The 21,842-nt window shown below is 40.6% G+C and overlaps 2 non-coding genes across 2 annotated transcripts; one reads left to right on the top strand and one right to left on the bottom strand.

The window, feature by feature from the left end:
• Positions 1-10,919: 10,919 nt before the first annotated feature.
• Positions 10,920-11,027, bottom strand: LOC131224567 (small nucleolar RNA R71). Its single transcript, XR_009161040.1, has one exon. It is a non-coding gene; the product is annotated as a small nucleolar RNA R71 (small nucleolar RNA).
• An 8,256-nt stretch (positions 11,028-19,283) lies between these two features.
• On the top strand, positions 19,284-19,390 carry LOC131224444 (small nucleolar RNA R71). The gene has a single exon (XR_009160928.1). It is a non-coding gene; the product is annotated as a small nucleolar RNA R71 (small nucleolar RNA).
• The last annotated feature ends 2,452 nt before the right edge of the window (positions 19,391-21,842 follow it).

Here is a 21,842-nt window from a genome sequence, read left to right as displayed (position 1 = left end):
CTTCTGTGGCTAGCGGGGTTAGAGGTGCTTCCACATTGTCTCCGAGGGGGGAGCTTCCATACCCTCTCCAAGGAGAGCTTCCGCATCCCCTTCATGGGGAGAGGCTTCTGCATCCTCTCCAATAGGGGGAGCTTCTGCACCCTCTTCAGGGGTCCCACCTCCTGGTTTTCACATGGCTCAACTGATTCCTTAGGTAGGTAAGCATGCACCTGTGGCGCAGATTGCCGACACACTCTCCCGCTGCGATGTCTGCTTCGTGAATGACTTTACGGCTGTATGTTACCAGTCTCTACCAAAGATGTTGGGGGTGAAGGAGATGCTGAAAGAGATGAATTGGCTCAAAGCAGAGCGAGCCAAATTTGTGGCCGAGAAGGCCGTACAAGAAATAGAGCAGGCCAAGTTTGTGGCGGAGAAGGTAGAACAAGATGCGCAATGAACCGAGCTCGAAAAGAGGCTAGAGGCTTCAGCTATGGAGCAGGAGGAACTAAGGAAGGCCGATGCGGAAGGTCGGGCGAGAGAACTTGCGCTCCAAGGTGAAGTTAACCAACTCCAGGTTCGCTTAGACATGGCCGAGCCTGAACTCACGAGGTTGCATTGGCCTAACAAGGACCTGGAGTTTAGGGCCTTAGAAGCCGAGTAGGGGATTGAAGCGGTGAAGGAAGACCTCGAGTCAGAGCAGCAAATGGCGGCAGACCATTTAGTTCAATAGCAGAAGGTCCTTGAATCTACTGTGTCTGCGGAGAAGGCTTCCTTACAGGCCGAGTTGGAGGCTCAAGCGGTCTTACAGGTGGCTGCGGTAGTGGCAGAGTATAAGGATTCCACTGAAAGGGCCCATGATCTAGATAAATTGTATTATTTCGGTTATGATACAGGTTTTGATGCTTGTCTGGCCGAGGTTAAAATTCTTTATCTAGCACTAAGCTTCGACACCCTTCTAGCAAACATCACTAGTCACACAGAGCCTGTTGCTGTAGATATGCTTGAGAGCGCCCCCCCTCCCCCACGGAGTTTGTCCAAGATGCTCCGATCGCCGAGGCCGTCGTTGACGCTCTACCTTCTATCACTATAGCTGGTCCCTCTGCTCAGAGGGAATAATAGTTTTACATTTTTTTCTTGGTAACTGGACTTTTTTTTTTGTAACTAGACTTTCCCTTTGCTTTAATGAAGTTTGTCGGTATATGGCTTGTTCGCATGCGCTGATTGTTGATGTTTGTGGGTTGATTTTAGTATTTTAAGGACCGACCCCCTTTGAAGGATCAACCCCCCCACGAAAGGCATGCTCAGTCAATTTTGCAGATTTTTTGATTAGCCAATTTTCTTTTATTAGAGAATTCGGATGTTGCTGGGATTTTTCCCCTGAATTTAAGGGGATCCCTATGTAGATTTTCATGGGTTTAACGTCCCAACCCCTTCTCGAAGGGATCGGTCCGTCAAGTTAACCTCTATTCATCAAGGGTAACTTTTTCCACTTGTAGATAATCCAAGATAAGTCATGTGAGTAGATGTGAAAAGAAAACTTCTTTTATTAGAGGCCTTAAGAGGCTAGTAGCTTTGAGTAGTACAATTATTAAGGGCTTTCAACGACCATTACATCAAGGGTAGTAGACTTTTAGGTGCTCGGCGTTCCAGGGGTGGGGGAGCTGACGGCCCTCGAGATCTTCTAAGTGGTAGAAGTCAGGTTTGGTTAATCGGACCACACGGTATGACCCTTCCCAATTTGGCTTGAGTGCCCCAGCCCCCGACTCTGCAGTGTTTTGGAAGATTCGGCGAAGGACTAAGTTCTCTGGATGGAACCGCTTGGTCTTGACTTTAGAATTATAGAATCGCGCCACTTGTTGATGTCGAGCAACAACCTGAAATCTGGAGATGTCTCTGGCTTCTTCAAGTAGATTCAGGTTGGCTGCAATCTACTCTGTGTTTTGATTCTCCTGATAATTTCTGACCCGAGTTGTGGGGAGGCCAATCTGGACTGGTACCAATGCATTCGAACCGTAGTAAAGTGGGAATGGGGTTTTCCCAGTAGACGACTAAGCCATGGTCCTATAAGCCCAGAGGTCGAATGGGAGTTCTTCAGCCCAATTGTATTTTTCTTTCTCTAATTTTATCTTGAGATGATGACTTTGTTGACAGCCTCCACCTGTCCATTGTATTATGGGTGCCGACGCAATGAATATGCGTTTGAAATGTCGAGCCCTCGGCACATGCCTCGGAACCTATCATTGTCAAACTGTCTGCCATTATCAGACACAATGGTACGTGGGATCCCGAATTGACAAATGATGTTCTTCCAGACAAAGTCAACCACCTTCTGCTCTAGGAATCTGACAGATGGTGCAGCTCCAAAATCTTTCTATCAATTTCCTTGCTTCGGCTAGGTAAGCAACCATTCTAGTCTCCTTGGCCTCATATTCGGTGGAGATGTGATTTACTACCAGCTGAGAATCACATCGTACCTAGAGAGACTGGACCCCCAGACTGGCTACTAGCCTGAGTCCAGACAGTAAAGCCTCGTACTCTGCCTCATTGTTAGAGGCCTTGAAACTGAGCCTGATTGCATACTGGATGTGTGTAGAATCAGGTGCGACCAGGACAATTCCTACTCCGGCACGCTTAGCATTGGACGACCCATCTACATAGAGGATCCATCCTGGTTTTGCTGCTGTCCCTTGATTACTGGGGGGAATAGGAGAAGGAGTCGTCTCGACTTTAGCACTGATCCTTCTTCGTCCGGGGCGGTGAATTCTGTGATGAAGTTAGCCACAGCTTGACCCTTAATACCTGTCCTTGATCGGAACTGGATATCGAACTCCCCGAGTTTAATGGCCCACTTGGTTAGTCGACCCGACACCTCATGCCTCTGGAGGACTTGTTTAAGGGGAGAGTTGGTCAAGACGACGATGGAATGAGCCTGGAAGTATGGACGTAACCTCTGACCCGAGACAATGAGACATAGCACTAACTTCTCTAGAGTTAGATATCTCGTGTCGGTTGGTACCATGGCTTTGTTCACATAGTATACGGGATGCTGTTTGCCCCCTACTTCTCTAATCAGGGCTGAGCTAATAACTGAGGCCGAAACTGCTAGATATAAGAATAGGGGCTTGCTTTCTTTGGGCTTGGATAGTAGAGGAGGCAAAACTAAATACTGTTTTAGCTGCTAAAAATCTTGCTCACATTCCGATGTCCAATCTACCTTCTTACGACCTTTCAATTGCTGAAAGAAGGGGAGGCATTTATCCGTGACTCTGGATATGAATCGTCCGAGCACTGTTACTTGTCCAGTGAGGCATTGTATCTCCTTGATAGTCCGAGGTGAGCTCATATCGAGGAACGCTTTGATCTTGTCAGGGTTCACTTTAATGCCCCTTTAGTTGACTTGAAACCCGAAGAATTTACCAGAGCCAACTTTGAAGGCGCACTTCGCGGGATTTAGCTTCTTCTGGTACTCTCAGAGGATGGCGAAGGTTCCTTTGAGATCTGCTAAGTGATCGTATGCCTTGATGCTCTTAACAAGCATGTCGTTGACATAAACCTCCATAGTATACCCGATCTTTGCGGTGAACATTTGATTCACCAGCCTCTGATATGTGGCCCTAGCATTCTTCAGGCCAAACGGAATAACCCAGTAACAGTAGAGTCCCTTGTTAGTGATGAAGGTAGTCTTTTACCTGTCTGGGGGTTACATCACAATCTAGTTATACCCGGAATAAGCATCCAGGAAGGAGAGCAGTTCATGCCCTGCTGTGCTGTCCACCAGTTGATTGATCCGAGGCAATGAGAAGCTATCCTTCAGACAGGCCCTGTTCAGATCCGAGTAATCCACATAGATCTGCCATTTTTCATTGGCTTTCTTGACGAGGACCACGTTTGCGATCTAACTGGGATAGTGTACCTCCTCTATGAAACCAGCGCTGAGCAGTACGGAGAATTTATCGGCTATGGCTTCATACTGCTCGACATCGAATGGTCTTTTCTTTCATTTCACAGGTTTGTGATCTGGGTCCATATTCAGCCTGTGGACCATGACATCCGGAGAGATCCCGGGCATGTCCTCATGCGACCATGTGAAGACATCTCTGTTGTCGCAGGAAGGCTAACATTTTGGACCGCTGCTCAGAATTGAATGATGTTTCGAGCTGAACAGTTCTGCTTGGGTCTGCCTCGTTGAGCGTTACTTTCTCCAGGTCTTCCATAGATGAGTCCTCTGTAAGTCCTCTGGGATTTAGGACATTGATGGTGAGCACTTGTTTCACGGACCCTTTCTTCACTGCTATCGTGTAACATCTCCTAGCTTTGCGCTGATCGCCTCGGAGGTAGCCTGTTTCACCCTCGGTGGAAAATTTCATCATTAGATGGTAGGTGGAGATGACTGCCCTCATTACATTGAGAGATGGTCTACACCGATGGCACATTGACAACAAGGAAGTCTACCATGAGGGTGGCTTGATGTTGTCCTTCTCCTGTGGTCACTGGGAGGGAGATGGCTCCCTCGGAGATCACCCTTTCTCCAGCAAAGCCATGTAGGGGGGTCTTCACAGGTCTGAGGCGTGACCTTGGAATCCTCATTCTTTTGAAAGCCTCGGAGTAGATCACATCTGCTGAGCTTCCGGTGTCGACTAGGATGCGGTATACCTTGTGGTTGGCTATGGTCATAGTAACCACTAGGGCGTCGTCGTGCAAATGTTGGATTCCATGTGCATCGTCTTCCATGAAGGTTAGACTGCACGGGCTGACCTGGAGTTCCTTGATTGATCGCTCGGTCATGTGGATGTAATGCTCCGGATTAGACTTTCGAGAGTGGGCTTTTCGAGCCCTATTTGAGTCTCTTTCACCGACTGAGCCACCAAAGATGGTGCAGATTTCGGCTGGCTCTTCTGAGGTGTTACTTGGCTGCTCTCACTCCTCTTTCCAAGCCGTTCTCTTCCTTGGTATATCAGTGAGATGACCCTTACGAATAAGGCTCTCGATCTCATCTTTGAGATCTACGCAATCTGCTGTGTTGTGGCCATGATCTCGATGAAAATGCTGATACTTGCATTTGTCTCGATGATCTGGGCCAGCCCTCATATAGACAGGCCAATTCAGAAGATTTTGCCCTCTGATGTCCAGTAGAATTTGCTTGGTAGATGTGTTGAGGGGGGTGTAGGAACAAAATTTACCCTCTGATTTCCTGTTCGGATGACGATTACGAGGGGTGCGATCATCTGGCCCTTTGCTGGATGGCTACGGTTCTTCATTCCTTGGCCTCTTCCCCTTGCCAGTCGGCTCTGTTACTTGAACATTTTCATGGGCGTTGGATAAGTCCTCGGCGTTAGCGTACTTTTGAGCTCTGGTGATGAGCTCAACTAATGTCTTTGGTGGATTCTTCCCAATGAAGAAGGTGAACTTCCCCTCTTTTAGACTACTGAATACTGTAGAGAGCACCATCTTGTCGTCTTAGTCTTCCACCTATAATGCTTCCTCATTGAAATGAGTGATATAGTCCTTCAATGACTCCTTGGGCTCTTGCTTGATGGTAAACAGATGAGTATTTGGTTTCTGACTCTTCTTACTGCTTATGAATTGGTAAGGAATAATCGACTGAGTTCTGCAAAGGAACCAATGGAATTGGGTTTGAGCTGACGATATCAGCTCTGAGCGGATCCCGTGAGTGTGATCGAAAACCCCCTGCACATCATCGTGCTGTCTGGATTTGCATCCACAAACGATAAGCCTCCACGTGCTCGAATAAGTCACCAAACCTAGAGTATTGGATGACGGGAGGTATTCGGAACCTCTATGGCATTACCTCGCTCATGATTGCAAAGGTGAAGGGAGGTTCAGTCTCTTCCATCATTGGTTGAACGGCGGCGGGAACTGACGATGGCTGCTGCTTCTTTTCTAGCGTCAGAATCTTATTGTTGAGCTTCGCAAACCATGTCTCCTACGGATCTTTGTTTTCAGCCACCATCTCTTGTGTGTTTTCTACTTTGGGAGTTCTCCTTCCCCTCCTCCTTTCTAACTCGTGATGGAGATCCATTAGTGCCAGGGCTGAGGTGACCGTGGCATTCGTTGGAGCCCAAGTCGCTATATTCCGGGCCGGAACTCGTATTTAGGTCGGGGGAGGGTTCTAAATCGAAGCTGGTGCCCGAGCGGGTTGACGTTGATGCCCCTTGGGTCTTATACTCCTTGGCGTGGAATGGGCTTCCACTACTGGACCAACCGGTTCTGGAACAGGGTTTTCCTGAGCAGGATGTGGCTGTAGCTCCTATTGTTGCTTCATCTGGTTAATTTCATTACGCAGGGCTTGTATCTCGCTTTGCATAGCTCGATACTTGCTTACCTGATTGCAGGATCGTTGGGAAGGCCCTAGGGATGATTCAGCGTGAAGTAGCAAAGAGGAACGGGTCTGGTCATTTTGCTCTGGTTCCGTAGCTACCACTTTCTTCTTTCCTCTCACCATAGTACTTGAGAATAGGAACTTTACCTTTTGTATCAGATTCCCACAGACAGTGCCAAAAAATGTTGAGGTCAAAATCTAGACCACTCTCCACTCAGTGCGGCGAACCTTCGACGTACCCTGATCCTGCACAAGGGGCGAGCAAAGGAGACCTTGGCTAAGCCGAGGGACCCTATGATGCCTAAGTTAGGTCAAAGGAATCTGGGTCTAAGTTGAATGCAGAGAGAGGGGGTGAGATATTGCGTACCTGTATTAATGGAGTCCCCTCGTATTTATACCTGCGTATTGGGTGATCTGCGTCCGTTAATCTCGGCACGATTTACTTAATCAGTTGGATACTGTGATCATGGAGATTTCGACTGCAATCAGGGATTATGTAGCATATCATGTCTTAGAGGAGCATATCTGCGGGCGAGATATCCGGTCATGTCTGCGTATGGCAGTTTCTTAGTTCAGTGTCCGAAATGAATACATATAACTTCAGCCTCAGCTCTAGGTCCTCGAATTAAGGTGTTTTCGACCCCAAGCCTCGGTCCTAGACTAGTTATTAAACGAAGATAGTGGCTAAGAACCAAGACGGGCTTTGGCCTGGGCTAAGGGTAGACTCGGCTCCACTTGTCAATCATACACTTCCGAGATCTCTTCTCTAAACTCTGAGGTAGGTAGCGGACTTAACTCATTGAGTTGGATTTCCCCATAACAAATGTCATGTTCATGATAACCTGTGTAGTTATATGACATGCTTGATTGATAACTTGCCCACTTATGATAATGTGATTAGTTGATAATATGCTTGTGGTTGTTTTGGATGTCTTTATGGGAGCACCCTGATAAGCCGTGTTTTACTCCGAGCACGCAGTAGACTCACGAGTTGTGGTTTGCTCATATGTATGACTTACACCTTTTCATGATGCATGCAATAGCTGTTGGAGTTTGCTATTGTTTCCTTCATTACTATTGAGCTGGTGCACCATATTATGTGTGACATGTCGAACAAGTTCGTCTCTTCGATATGCGTTGATACCATGTACAAAATGTGTAACCGCCTAAATAAATTAACCATTCAAAAAAAATCTCCACCATGAGTTGGGTTTGGTGTTCAATAAGTTCGCTAATCATTCACCAAGTCCGGTAAGTGGCGAGGAAGTTCTCCGACCTGAGTTCGGGACTTGGGAAGTAGTAGTTCCCGAGTTTTGAATTTGGGGTGTGACAAACCGACACAGAGTTGTATAGATGTTGGCAAATGAGACACTGCAATGAGCGACACATAGCCTTAAGAAGAATGTCAAGTGTGGTTAAAGCAGCATGCTCTACAAGTTTATAAAAACCTGCCGATAGAGGCATCCTATCGTAATCTGGATATGCTCGACAAAGCCATCTCACATAATCTTACTAAAATGGAAGATCTTCTAAAAGATGATTGGTGCTCTTGTAGCGATTACGAAGGTTCGAGAGGTGTATTCTTCTCAAAGAGGAAGAAAATTGAAAGACATCGTAAGGAATTCGGATCCAGCGAGACTGATCCCATAACATCCTTAACACCTTAAATTTTTATTAACTTGGATTCCAAAAATCTTTAGAAATTTTTTTACTACAATTATTTTATTTTATGACCTAGTGATCTTTAATACTCAATCCTAACCTATACATGGGTGCTATCAGTAAAGAATCACATAAATTTGATTAATTACTCATAGGAAGCTAACGAATATGCTTGATCACCAAAAATCTTGGGCCTAACCCTGTGATATATTAGTCGAGGGCCCAGATCTATGCAACCCACCATTGATAAATCAGAGTAACCATAGCTTAATTAAGATATACATAAAACAAGATAATTATGGATTAGATCTTTATTATTCTATGTACAAAAATTAAATTGACCAAAGTACCCTTTTGCCTAGATATCAGTTATTAAGGTGATTAGGACCAAATCATCATTTCTGCTAATTGTGAAAAGGCCACATTATGAACTTAGGTAATCCAAACCTTGCTTTTTGCACACAAGAAATCTCACTACCTATTTTATTTAAAAAGTGCATGGATTAACTAAATAAGCTCTAAATTGCTCGTTAGCAGACCACTAAACTCAAAATTATAGAAAGATGTTCATCTTAGCGGGACGTCCATCGTGAAACAAACAATTGAGACCGTGCACCGAATCATTCAACTTAGGTTAGCAAGTAAATGCATGAGATGTGTGAGTTTCCTTAGAAACAATCAGAAAGTTAAGATTTTTTCAATATTTGTATGAATTGGACACTTGGGTGATTAACCCAAAATTAGATCAAGGGACACTGGTGAGTGTTAAGTGTGAAATATTGTATACTTTCCTCCTGTTATACATTGTTTTTATGAATATAGACACACTTAATCGATCTAATTATATATGTTTTCCTTTACGAGGTGATTTGGAGAGTTAATATGAAAAGGGCAATTAAAACGATGATTTAATGCTTAAAAGAGTGACTAAGTGAAGGATTAAATCTATGGAGGTCAATATTATAGAAATCAAGTGCCAAAAATCAAAGAAAACTAAGTGAGGAAGGAAGAAAATTGAAGGCTCAAAGTGAAGAAATCAAAACCACAGAAGTGACCCTTCGATGTCATCGACAACATTTTTGATGACATCGAAGCCAACTTCGATACCATCGAGAAAATCATGAATTTTTCAATTTAGTTGTTGAACACATTCTTCGATGCCATCGAGAAAATCTCCTAATTTGAAAGTCGATTGCTAGATAGTTTTCATGTTTCTACTTGATGTCATCAACAAAGCTTCAATAGGAGTTCGATGCCATTGAAGGTGTGTGCAATTATGTAAATTCAGAGTTAGTTTGAAGTCGGTGCGAATTGAGTCTATGTAAAGGGATGTTTTAGGCTTTCTAAAGTATCAGTTAAGGTAGAAGGAGTAGAGTAAGGAGTTGTGGATCTTCCAAGGAGTCCTCCTCCAATCCTTTGGATCTAGTTAGTTTTTATAATTTTCTTTTAGAGTTTTAGTTCAATCATGTCTTTGATTGGCTAATTTCTTAGCTAGAGCTAAGAGGTGAAACTTGTACATTGGATGCTTAGTTTACTTTGATTCAAGTAATTTGATTTGAATGTTGAACAATTCATTGATATTTGGTTTGAATAAAGATATATCTTTAATTTACTTTGATCCATTATCAACTCCAAGTACATTAGATGCTTTGGAAAAAAATATTTTATAAAGGATTGATCTATAAAATCCATTATTCTATCGTAGACTTCGGGCAGGTAGATGTTTTGAATTCCTTGTGATCAATACTTTGATGCATGATGTGGGAACCAATTCAATTGAAGTTCAAATCTGTTTTGAGTTTATGAATGGTGATTTAACCACTCCATTATTTGGCTGGATAGGATAGGACTTTAATTCCAGTTGAGTAATCTAATTGAATCAAGTGAATAACATTAATATATGGCTATAAGTGGATCCTTGGCATTCTAATATTTTATCCTTAATAGTTTCTCTCACAATTGCTCTTTAAAGTAAATTCAACTAGTTAGTTTAGTTTTAGCTCTAGTTCTAAAGTATTCCAGAAATCACACAATTGCAAGTCCCTACGGGTACAACCTCGATCTCACCGAGTCATTACTATATCGCAGCCCTGCACTTGGGATTGTCCTAACAAGTTTTTGACGCCATTGCCGAGGACTTTGGCTTTATTTTTCTGAAGTACATTAGTATTATAATTAGTGTAGGATTAGGTTTAGTTTTTCATTACATTTCTGGATTAGGTTTTCTAAATCTTTTTAGATACTATCATTGTTTCTCTTGTTTTGTAGAATCTACCTAGAATCGTCAATCAGGTAATATCCTTTCAACCTTCTTTCTTGAGTATTTCATATTCTTTATTTTTCTATTTTTTTAGGAGTAGGTTTAGTTTAGAATTAGGTCTGAGAGTGTTTCATATTCAAGTGGGTCCATGACAACACTCTACCTCTCCTAAGTGAAGGAGGATTAGTTGAAGTCTTACCTATCTATTACCATATTAGACAACATTTAAGATCCTTTGAGTTGGCAGACAATATGGTTAAAAATCAACCTCATCATCCTGCTGAGAAACAACAAGATGAGAACGATGTGCACAATGGTCCTCCATCGAGAACGTTATGTGATTATTTACAATCAGTGAGGACAAGTATACCTTCCTTCATGGTCTTTCCACATATGGAAGAAACATGGATTTCAAGCCATGAGTGATCCAACTACTCTCAAAGTTTCATGGACTAGATTCTGAGAGTACATACCTTCATCTCAAGGAATGTAATGAGATTGTAACAACCTTACACTTTCACAATATGTCTGATGACACCCTAAGTCTAAAATTGTTCCTTTCTCTTTGAAGGAAAAAGTCAAGTCATGACTTCACATCTTAAGGCCAAGGTTGAATGGGACATGGGCTGAGATGAGCAGAGAGTTCCTTAAAAAGTTTTTCCTAGTTCATAAAACTAATACCTTAAGGAGGGCGATCATGATTTTTTCACAAAAAGAGGAAGAAACCTTCTTTCAATGCAGGGAAAGATTCAATGATCTTCTAAATGCTTGCCTACATCATGGCTACGAAATTTGGCGGGTCATAAGATTTTTCTATGATGGACTGATTTTGCCCATGCGTCAATTCGTAGATGATGTAAAATAGGGAATTTATGAACAAAGATCTTGATGATGCGTGAGACTATTTTTATATGCTTGTTAAAAATGTGCAATCATGGGATACGTCATGTAAGCCCACTAATCCCAGATCAACTCAGTCTAAGGAGAATGGAGGAATTTACGTCTTATGAGAGGAAGATGACGTAAATGTAAGGGTGGTTAACCTTACGAGAAAGGTTGAAGTCATGAATCTAAAAAGAGTAGAAACGATCAAACACGACAAGACCGTTCAAGTTGCTTGTGGTATTTGCATTAGTAACGTACACTTGACACAAGAGTGTCTTACAATTCCTACATTCCAAGAGTCGTTACATGAGCAATCCAATGCCGTGAACAATTAAAAGCCATTCAACTCTCCCAGGTTAAACACGTGTAATTCTAGTTGGAGGAACCACACAAACTTCAGTTGGAGGAATGGACAAATGACCAACACATAGAGAAATCCTCAAGGGGGTCTTCCTTCAATCTTCAATCAATTATCAAATCAAAAAAGACCCCAAGATGATACGGTTCAAAATTTTATTTAAAATTAAGAGAAATTTAATCAAAATACATTACAACCATTCTAATCCTTGGGAGTGTTTACATCATCCATTCAAAGAATAGAGTCAGAACTTACTGTTAGGAAAAGGGGGACTCTTCTGGCCCAACTTATACCTAACCTAAAACCATAATGTGAAATAAGTAACCCAAGTGTTCACAACCCCAAGTAGGGTCGCGATGTAGTAAAAATCTCGGTGAGACCTAGGTCGAATCCACGAGGACTAATCTAGTGTGTCTAGTCTGAAAGTAACTAGAATCAAAACTAGGAGAAGATCTAACCTAAATCAGGAGAGTAGAGGGAGTAATTGTGAAGTGTTTGTTTAAAAGCTCAAGTAATTTAAAGGTGGAAACTAGAGTTTCTAGGGATCCACTTGTAGCAATTGGGAAGCTACCTTGCATGATTCAATGACACAATTGGAATCAGAGTCCTATCCTATCCAATTTGTAAGACGAGATTTGTTAGATGTCTGAACTTCTCATGGATCTAATCATCAATGGATGCGAGCGGTGAAGATTTGGAAGTGATTCCATCACCTAACCATGCCTAGGAGACAAGGCAAACAACATGATTTACCAATCCCACAACCAATCATAAGAGAATTGTGAAAGTTAGGAAGGATTCCATCATCCTACCATGCCCAAGGGACGATGGTGAACAACAAGATTTCCTACTTTCAGAATCTCAATTCAGGAAAAGGAGATATCTCAAGCTATCGCAGATCTATTATAATTTGTCACAACAAACCATTAAAAACTAAAAATATTCCTTCATAATTAAACTAGAATCCAAGAGAGATCAACAAAACATGAATCAAAACAAAGCAAACATCCCAATCACGCTACAAGCTTCACCCCTTAGCCATAGTTAAGGGATCTAGCCAACCATAAACATGATTGGATTAAAAACCCTAGAAGAAAGCATTAAAAACTAAGGGGAAGGGAAGAAGAACTCTTGGGAAGTGGCTCCACCCTTTTACTCTGCTTCTCCAAAACCTAGATATCCTAAAAAGTGAATAAAAAACCCTATTTATAGGCAAAGTTCTGCAAAATCTCAAAATCAGATCAAATTTATGTAGACTGCATAACGCCTTCGATGTCATCAAACACCCTTCGATGTCATCAAAGGGGTTTGAATCCGGAAGTTGCGCATTTTCTTCTTTCGCACTGCATAAGTCTCTGTGTCATCAAACTGTCCTTCGATGTCATCGAGCGAAGCTTTGATCCATTGAACATGTCTTCAAGTCATCGAAAATAGGTCCAAAACAATCCAACGAGTTGCTTCAATTTCTTCAATAAATTCGATGTCATCGAGCAGTCTTCGATGTCATCAAGCACCTTCCTTCGAGTCCTTGAACATAGCTTCAATTGATTAAGAAAAATACCCAATATGTCCAGCAACCAACTCGATTTTTCCTCATAAATTTGATGTCATCGACCAGTGTTTGATGTCATCGAATGGTTCTTGATGACACAGTCTTTGTGATTCTTGTGTTTGTTCTTTCGACTTCCTTCCTTCTCCACTTGGTTTTCTTGGATCTTAGGGTCTTGAAATCTTCAATCTTGGTCTCCAAGGATCCCTTCTTTGCTTTGGTGACTTTTGGGCACTAAATCCATACTTTTATCATTCTTTTCAATCCAAGCTCTTAAATTCACCTTGCAACACAAATACATGTAAACTATACCATTAAGCCTTATTATGTTTGTAAAACTAAGAAATAAAATGGGGTCCAATATGCAGTATTTGACCCTCAACACAACCCCCAACCAGCATTTTGCTAGCCCTGAGTAAAATATGCGAAAAATAATCTTCAATCTCAAGTTCAAAACCTTTTTCGAAAAATAATCTTTTGTGCAATCAAGTATGAATGAGTAACATTAAGTGAGATAGTGGGATCTTTGAAAACTTAGAACCAAATCAACTAGGCAATTAATCAAGTAGGTTCTTTATCAATTAAATCAGAATGGAAGTTCAAATATTAACTTTTCCAATGTGCTTGGTGACAATCAATTTGCTTCTCAGAAGACTACTTTTGTTTCATAATGTTAGCCATGTTCATCATCTTAAGATTAATTGAAGACTCAAGTACTGATTCTAAACCCATCCCCTTTCTCATTCTTTTTCTAGTTTTTGATTTTATATCGACGGTCACCATTATTTATTCCTCTTTTTTAGACATTACATCCTTTTCAAAGACATTTTTCATTCCCCTCAAAGATGCTGTCATTTTTCATTCTTTATGTTCATTCTTTATGACCTTTTTGTCGATCTCCTATTTTTTAACCGGTTTTTCACCTCTTAAGGTGGACAGAGTTCTCCAGACTAAATTCTCAATATCTAATAATGATCCACATACTAACTATTAGAAACTCAAGCACACTTCAAGAAAACAAATTGAACGTGTCTTTTGGTTTAGATTAACATTGAATTCAAGCTTATTCTCTTAATCGTTCAAGAACCTTAGGTGATAATTTACTTAAATGATCAAGCTCCAACAATTTAAAATCCAATCTCTCATCTCATCATACTCCAGCATTCTTAATTACACAATTTCTTGCCTTCCAAACAGAGTTCAACTTGAAATATTGAATAATTTTTAAAATTTTTGCTCAAAACTAAAAAAACACTGATTAGGTTACCTAATCCCCACACCCCCCAGTGTACAAGGAATAAGCATGTAATGTAAATGAGGTAATGAAAAGAAAGGGAATGGTGATGGAAATATAGTACCTGGAGGAAGGAAATTTGAAGATTTTCCATGGATCTCAGCATAAAATGGGTTAGCACAAAACAAAACTCAGCGAAGTATAAGAAAACTATCTTAAAATAGCATAAAGCAAACTATCCTAGTCCTATAAAAGTAATAAACCTACCTATACCTCCGTCGGACTAGGAGATCAATCCTAGTAAACAGGATCACTCAGAGGTATGGACATGTCCTCTGAATCAAATTTTTCAACAAACGGCTTTAATCGATGTCCATTTACTTTGAATTTTTTGCCATTATTTGGATTCTTTATCTCGACAGCCCCATAAGGATACACTTTTGTAATAGTGAACGGACCGGTCTAATGAGGTCAGAGCTTTCCCAGAAAAAGATGTAACCGTGAATTATATAAGAGGATTTTCTGAGCTGGTATGAATGATTTTTGAAGAATATGTAGGTCATGAAACACTTTCATACTTTCCTTATAAATTCTCGAGTTCCTGCACGCATCATTTCGGATCTCCTCGAGTTCATTCAATTGTAGCTTACGCAGCGAGCCAGCGTTGTCCAAGTCAAAGTTTAAATTCTTTATAGTCCAATAAGCTCTATGTTCCAGTTCCACTGGTAAGTGGCAAGCTTTCCTATAGACAAGTCTATGGGGAGACATTCCAATGGGAGTTTTAAAGGCTATACGGTAAGCCCATAAAGCATCAGTCAAGTGGATTGACCAATCCTTACGTTCGGGGTTAACTATCTTTTCCAGAATGTGTTTGATCTCCCTATTGGAAATCTCAGCTTGCCTACTTGTTTTTGGGTGGTATGGAGTGCTCACCTTGTGAGAGATGCCATATTTCTTCATTAAGTTTGCGAGCGGCCTATTGCAAAAATGTGAGCCTCCATTACTAATGATGGCCTGAGGCATTCCGAACAGGGAAAGGATGTTCTCTTTTAAGAATTTAATAACCGTCTGATGGTCATCATTCCGACACGAGATCGCTTTAACCCACTTAGTGACATAGTCTACGGTTAGTAGAATATATAAGTTTTCATGAGATTGGGGGAATGGTCCTATGAAATTGATGCCTCAGCAATCAAATGCTTTAATGATGAGAATGGGGTTCAAAGGCATCGTATTTCAATGGGATAATGCCCCTAATTTTTTACAATGTTCACAAGCTTTGTAAAACTCATAAGTGTCCTTGAACATAGTGAACCAATAAAAGCCACACTACAAAATTTTGGCCATGGTCTTTTTAACAGAAAAATGACCACCACAGGCTTGAGAATGATAGAAGGAGATGACACTCTGGTGTTCATTGTTTGGAACACAACTCCTTAAGATTTGATTTGGACAATATTTAAATAAATACGGATCATCCCAAAAGAATTTGCATACCTCGGTGAAAAATTCTTCTTATCTTGCGCATTCCAATGTGTTGGCGTGAAACCTATGGCAAGATAATTAGTAATATCAGTGAATGAAGGTGCATGAGAGACTTTAAATAATTGTTCGTCAGGGAATATGTCATTTATGGGTGCCGTCTCAGGGGAATTAGAGAGGTCAAGTCTAGAAAGATGGTTAGCCACTACGTTTTCTATTCCCTTTTTATCTTTTATTTCTAAATCAAATTCTGGGAGTAGGAGGATCCATCTTATTAGGTGAGGCTTAGCATCATTCTTAGAAATAAGATACTTGAGCCCCGTATGATTAGTGTAGATAATGATCTTAGATCTGATCAAGTAGGACCTCAATTTATCCAAAGTGAACATAATGGCTAAGAGTTCCTTTTCCATAGTAGAGTAGTTCACTTGGGCAAGTTTTAAAGTTCTACTTGCGTAATGAATAACGTAGGGCTTCTTTTCTTTTCTCTGGCCTAAAATCGCCCCAATAACATAGTCAGATGTGTCACACATAAGTTCAAAAGAAAGGCTCCAGTCGAGTGGCTGTAGATAGGTGCAGTGGTTAACATGCCATTGAGCTTAGTAAAAGTTTCTTGGCATTGCTTAGTCCACTCGTATGGTGCATCCTTTTGAAGCAGATTACATAGAGGATGAGAGAGGTGACTAAAGTCCTTTATAAATCTCCTGTAGAAATCGGCGTGTCCTAAGAAGGATCGCACGTCTTGTATATTCTTAGGTGAAGGTGGGTTAAAAATAAGATCAATTTTAGCCTTATTTACCTCAATTCCGTTAGACGAGATGATGTGTCTAAGGACAATTCCCTTACGAACCATGAAGTGGCACTTCTCCCAATTGAGTACCAAATTCTTCTCTTCACATCTTTTCAACACACATTTAAAATTTTCTAAGCAATCGCTGAAAGATGGACCAAAGATCAAGAAGTCGTCCATGAAAACCTCTAGACCATCATGTCCGAAAAAAACTCATCATACATTACTGAAAGGTGGCGGGGGCATTACGTAGTCCGAATGGCATCCTTCGGTAAGCAAAGGTGCCAAAAGGACATGTGAATGTTGTCTTTTCTTGGTCTTCAAGGGCTATCTCTATCTGATTATAGCCTGAATACCCATCAAGGAAACAGTAATAGGAATGACCAGCTAACCTTTCTAAAATTTGATCGATGAAGGGTAAAGGAAAGTGGTCTTTCCTCGTGACGGTATTCAATTTCCTGTAGTTAATGCATATTCTCCAACTGGTAGTGATTCTAGTTGGCACGAGTTTATTATTGGCATTGGCTACAATGGTGATTCCGAACTTCTTGGAAACCACTTGAGTTGGACTCATCCATTGGCTATCAAATATAGGGTATATGATACCCACATCCAATAACTTAAGAATCTTAGCCTTAACCACTTCCTTCATGTTTGAATTTAATCTCCATTGTGGTTGCTGGGAGGTCTTCATATTATCCTCTAGATAAATTCGGTGAGTACAAATTGAAGGGTCAATTCCCTTAAGGTCCTCAATCGACCATCCAAGGGCTCCCTTGTGCTCAATGAGAGCAGAGATGAGTATACTCTCATGTTCTTAATTAAGGTGGGAAGAAATCACCACTGGGTATGTCTCATCTTGACCTAAATAGACATATTTCAAATTAGAGGGCAAAGATTTTAGGTCAAGCTTTGGTGCCTTGAGGTTAGACGGTAGATGCACTACATCGGTTTAGGACAATTCTTTGAATTGTGGCCTCCACCTGTTAACTTCAAGTACCGGCATGGTATCTAGCATGGTCCCCATCTCCCTAATCATGTCATCATCAAAATCATGGGAGTGAACTAGGCATGTCTCTAGAGGGTCAGAGGATAGGGTCAAAAGTACTCTATCTTTCATGAAAGAATCAATCAGGTTAATATCATGGGAATCATCTTCATCCTTTAATTGTTTGCCTGTGTTGAAAATGATATTCAACTCCAATGTTATATTCTTGAAAAACACACTCATGACTTCATTCCTGCAATTAATAATTACATTGGAAGTGGCAAGGAATGGGCGACTAAAAATGACAGGAATTTTAGTGCTCATGTCCACGATGGGTTAAGTATCTAGGACGATAAAATCTATCAGATAGTAGAATTTATCAACATGGAGTAACACATCCTCAATTATCCCTCTTGGTATATGGACTGAGCGATCGGCAAGTTGTAACGTGGTACGGGTGAGTTTTATTTCACCTATACCCAATTGCTCATAGACCGAGTACGGGATTAGATTCACGCTCACTCTTAAATCAAGAAGTGCGGGCTCAATCCGGTAGTTCCCAATTATGCAAGCAATGCTTGCGATACTGGGATCTTTGTACTTTTGTGGCACATCTTGCTTCAAGATGACACTCACTTTTTCAGTTAAAAAGATCTTCTTTTGAATATTTTGCTGTCTTTTGGTCGTGCACAAGTCTTTTAGAAATTTAGCATATGAAAGAAATCATTTTACCGCATCCAGTAAAGGAATATTGACCTTCACTTATTTCAATACCTCTAGGATGTCCTGAGAGTTAGAGAGAGGTTTTGGTACAACCAATCATTGGAGAAATGGAGCAATCAGCTTCCTTTGAGGTTCTGGTTCTAACTCTTATGGGGCATGGCTAGATTTATCATTGTTGTCCTCTTCTGGGTCCTTAGGTTTTTCAGCCCTAATCGAAATGGTTTTGTCAATGGTCTTCCCACTCCTAAGAGTCGTGATAGATTTAGCTTGCTCCATCTGATTTGAAGAGCTTGGGTCGCTAACTTTATATTGTTGTTTTGAATTGGGAAGAGGTTAATCCGAAAGGCTCCCTTTATTCCCTATCGCACTTTTAGTCTCAAGTCCTTGTATGGCCTTTGTGAGGTCTTAAAAGACTTGTAGCATACCCTGATTGAAAAGCTATTGATTTTGAAGATGCTTTGAAACTGGATCCTCTTGAGGGTTCCCTTGATGTGGAATTTTGTTAGGGAATCCTTAAGGTGTAGCAGTTTGTCCGTGTCTCCAACTAAAGTTTGGATGATTTCTCCAGCTAAGATTGTACGTATTAGAGGTGGGCCAACTAAAAGGTCTTTGGTAATTATTTATGGCATTGGATTGCTCATTCGGTACCTCTTGAAAGGCAGGTATTGTTGGACAATTTTCAGTTGTGTGAATGTTGCAAGCATAAATACCGCAAATAGTTTCCTTACCCTTATCCTTCTTTAATTCCATGGCCTCGAGTTTTCTAGTGAGATTAGCTACTTTGGCATTGATATCAGCATCCTTTCTCAGGAGATACATTCCAACCCTCTCCTTGGATTGAGTCAGCCTAGACATGGTGCTTGATTTTAGAGAGATGTCCCGTGATTGTGTGTTTTCAGCAAGCTTATTAAAGTAGTCCCACATATCATCGACATTTTTATTTATGAATTCCCCATTACACATTTTCTCGACTAAGTAGTGCATGGGATATGTCAGTCCATCATAGAAAAAGTTTGTGATGCGCCACGTTTTAAAACTATGTTGTGGGCATGAACTAACAAGATCCTTGAACCGTTCCCAACATTGGAAGAATGTTTCATCTTCCTTTTGGGTGAAGTTCATGATCAACTTTCTATGGGTGTTCGTCTTATGGTATGAGAAAATTTTCTTTATGAACTCCCTTGTTATATCATTCCATCTACTAATAGATCGAGGATGTAGTGAATGTAACTACGTCTTAACTTTCTCTTTCAAAGAAAAAGGAAAGAGTTTCAGCCTGACAGTGTCATTGGACACGTTTGGAATCTATATAGTGGCTATAATCTCGTCAAACTCTTTCAAGTGTAAGTACGGATTTTCAGATCACCCCTGGCTTGATATCTGTGTCCTGAATTTTTTGGAAAAATCATGCATGAGAGTGTGGTCACCCCTGCCGGTTGTAGATAATCTCATAAAGTACGAGGCGGGGGTGCTTGATGCACCTCATCCTCATCTTAGACCTCCTCAACCCAAGGTTGAGGTTGTCTTCCCAGTTGATTGACCAGTTGATTGGCAGCCATCACTTTAATTGACTCTGAGGATCTCAAGTGGTGTCTAATTCTGTGATGGATAGATAACCCCTCAACCAATCCTCCTTCACTCAAAAGACGTTGAGTGTTGTCACAGACCCACTTGGGCATGAAATACTCTCAGCCCTCAATTTCCGATTCTAACCTAAACCTAAAAGAAAGAAGAGAATAGAAATCTATAAATAGAAAAAGGGAGGGAGTTAGAAAGAAGTTACCAAATTAGAAGTTCCTAAATTAAGATCCTGCAAAACAAAGCAACAAAAGTCAGTTTCTAAAACAAAAATTCTAAAATTAGAAAGTTTCTAAAAATAAAAATAGAAAGATGAGTTAGTTTCTAAAAATAGAAAATAGAAAGTTTCTAAATCTAAAATTAGGAAGCTAAGCTAGTTTCTAAAATAATTTAGAAAAACCCTAATCTTAAAAAATAAAAAGTAAATAAATCATACTCTTAACCTACTTCTAAAACTAATAAATCTCAGAAAAACACAACCGTTAATCCTCGACAACGGCACCAAAAACTTGTTCACAACCCCAATTGCAGGGTCGCGATGTAGTAATAATCTCAGTGAGACAGAGGTCGAATCCACGTGGACTAATCTTGTGTGTCTAGTCTGAAAGTAATTAGAATCAAAACTAGGAGAAGATTTAACCTAAATCAGGATAGTAAAGGGAGTAATTGTGAAGTGTTTGTTTAGAATCTCAAGTAATTTAGAGGTGGGAACTAAGGTTTTTAGGGATCCACTTGTAGCAATTGAGAAGCTACCTTGCATGATTCAAGGACACAACTAGAATCAGAGTCCTATCCTATCCAATTCGTAAGAAGAGATTTGTTAGATCTCTGAACTTCTCATGGATCTAATCATCAATGGATGCGAGCGGTGAAGATTTGGAAGTGATTCTGTCACCTAACCATGCCTAGGAGACAAGGCAAACAACATGATTCACCAATCCTACAACCAATCATAAGAGAATTGTGAAAGTTAGGAAGGATTCCTTCATCCTACCATGCCCAAGGGACGATGGTGAACAAGAAGATTTCCTACTTTCAGAATCTCAATTCAAGAAAAGGAGATATCTCAAGCTATCATTGATCTATTATAAATTGCCACAACAAACCATTAAAAACTAAAAATATTCCTTCATAATCAAACTAGAATCCAAGAGAGATCAACAAAACATGAATTAAAAAAAAAGCAAACATCCCAATCATGCTACAAGCTTCACCCCTTAGCCCTAGATAAGGGATCTAGCCAACCATAGACATGATTGGATTAAAAACCCTAGAAGAAAGCATTAAAAACTAAGGAGAAGGGAAGAAGAACTCTTGGGAAGCGGCTCTACCAATTTACTCTGCTTCTCCAAACCTTAAATATCTTAAAAAGTTCCTAGAAAACCCTATTTATAGGTAAAGTTTCACAAAATCTCAAAACCAGATCGAATTTATGCAGACTGCGTAACGCCTTCGATGTTATCGAATCCGGAAGTCGCGTATTTTCTTCTTTTGCACTGCATAAGTCTCTGTGTCATCAAACAATCCTTCGATGTCATCGAGCGAAGCTTCGATCCATCGAACATGTCTTCAAGTCATCAAAAATAGGTCCAAATCAATCCAATGAGTTGCTTCAATTTCTTTAATAAATTCAATGTCATCAAGCAATCTTCAATGTCATCGAACACCTTTCTTTGAGTCCTCGAACATGGCTTCAATTGATCGAGAAAAACACCCATTATGTCCAACAACCAGCTCAATTTTTACTCATAAATTCGATTTCATCGACCAGTGTTCGATGTCATCGAACTAAGCTTCGATGTCATTGAACGGTTCTCGATTACACAATCTTTGTGATTCCTGCGCTTGTTCTTTTAACTTACTTCCTTCTCCACTTCGTTTTCTTAGATCTTGGGGTCTTGAAATCTTCAATCTTGGTCTCTAAGGATCCCTTCTTTGCTTTAGTGACTTTTGAGCACTAAATCCATGCTTTTAACATTCTTTTCAATCCATGCTCTTAAATTCACCTTGCAAC

This window comes from Magnolia sinica, chromosome 13, assembly GCF_029962835.1.
Source record: "Magnolia sinica isolate HGM2019 chromosome 13, MsV1, whole genome shotgun sequence".
Classification (NCBI taxonomy): Eukaryota; Viridiplantae; Streptophyta; class Magnoliopsida; order Magnoliales; family Magnoliaceae; genus Magnolia; species Magnolia sinica.
The sequence above is the reverse complement of the archived record's forward strand: the minus strand, read 5'-3'. Positions and strand labels throughout refer to the sequence as shown.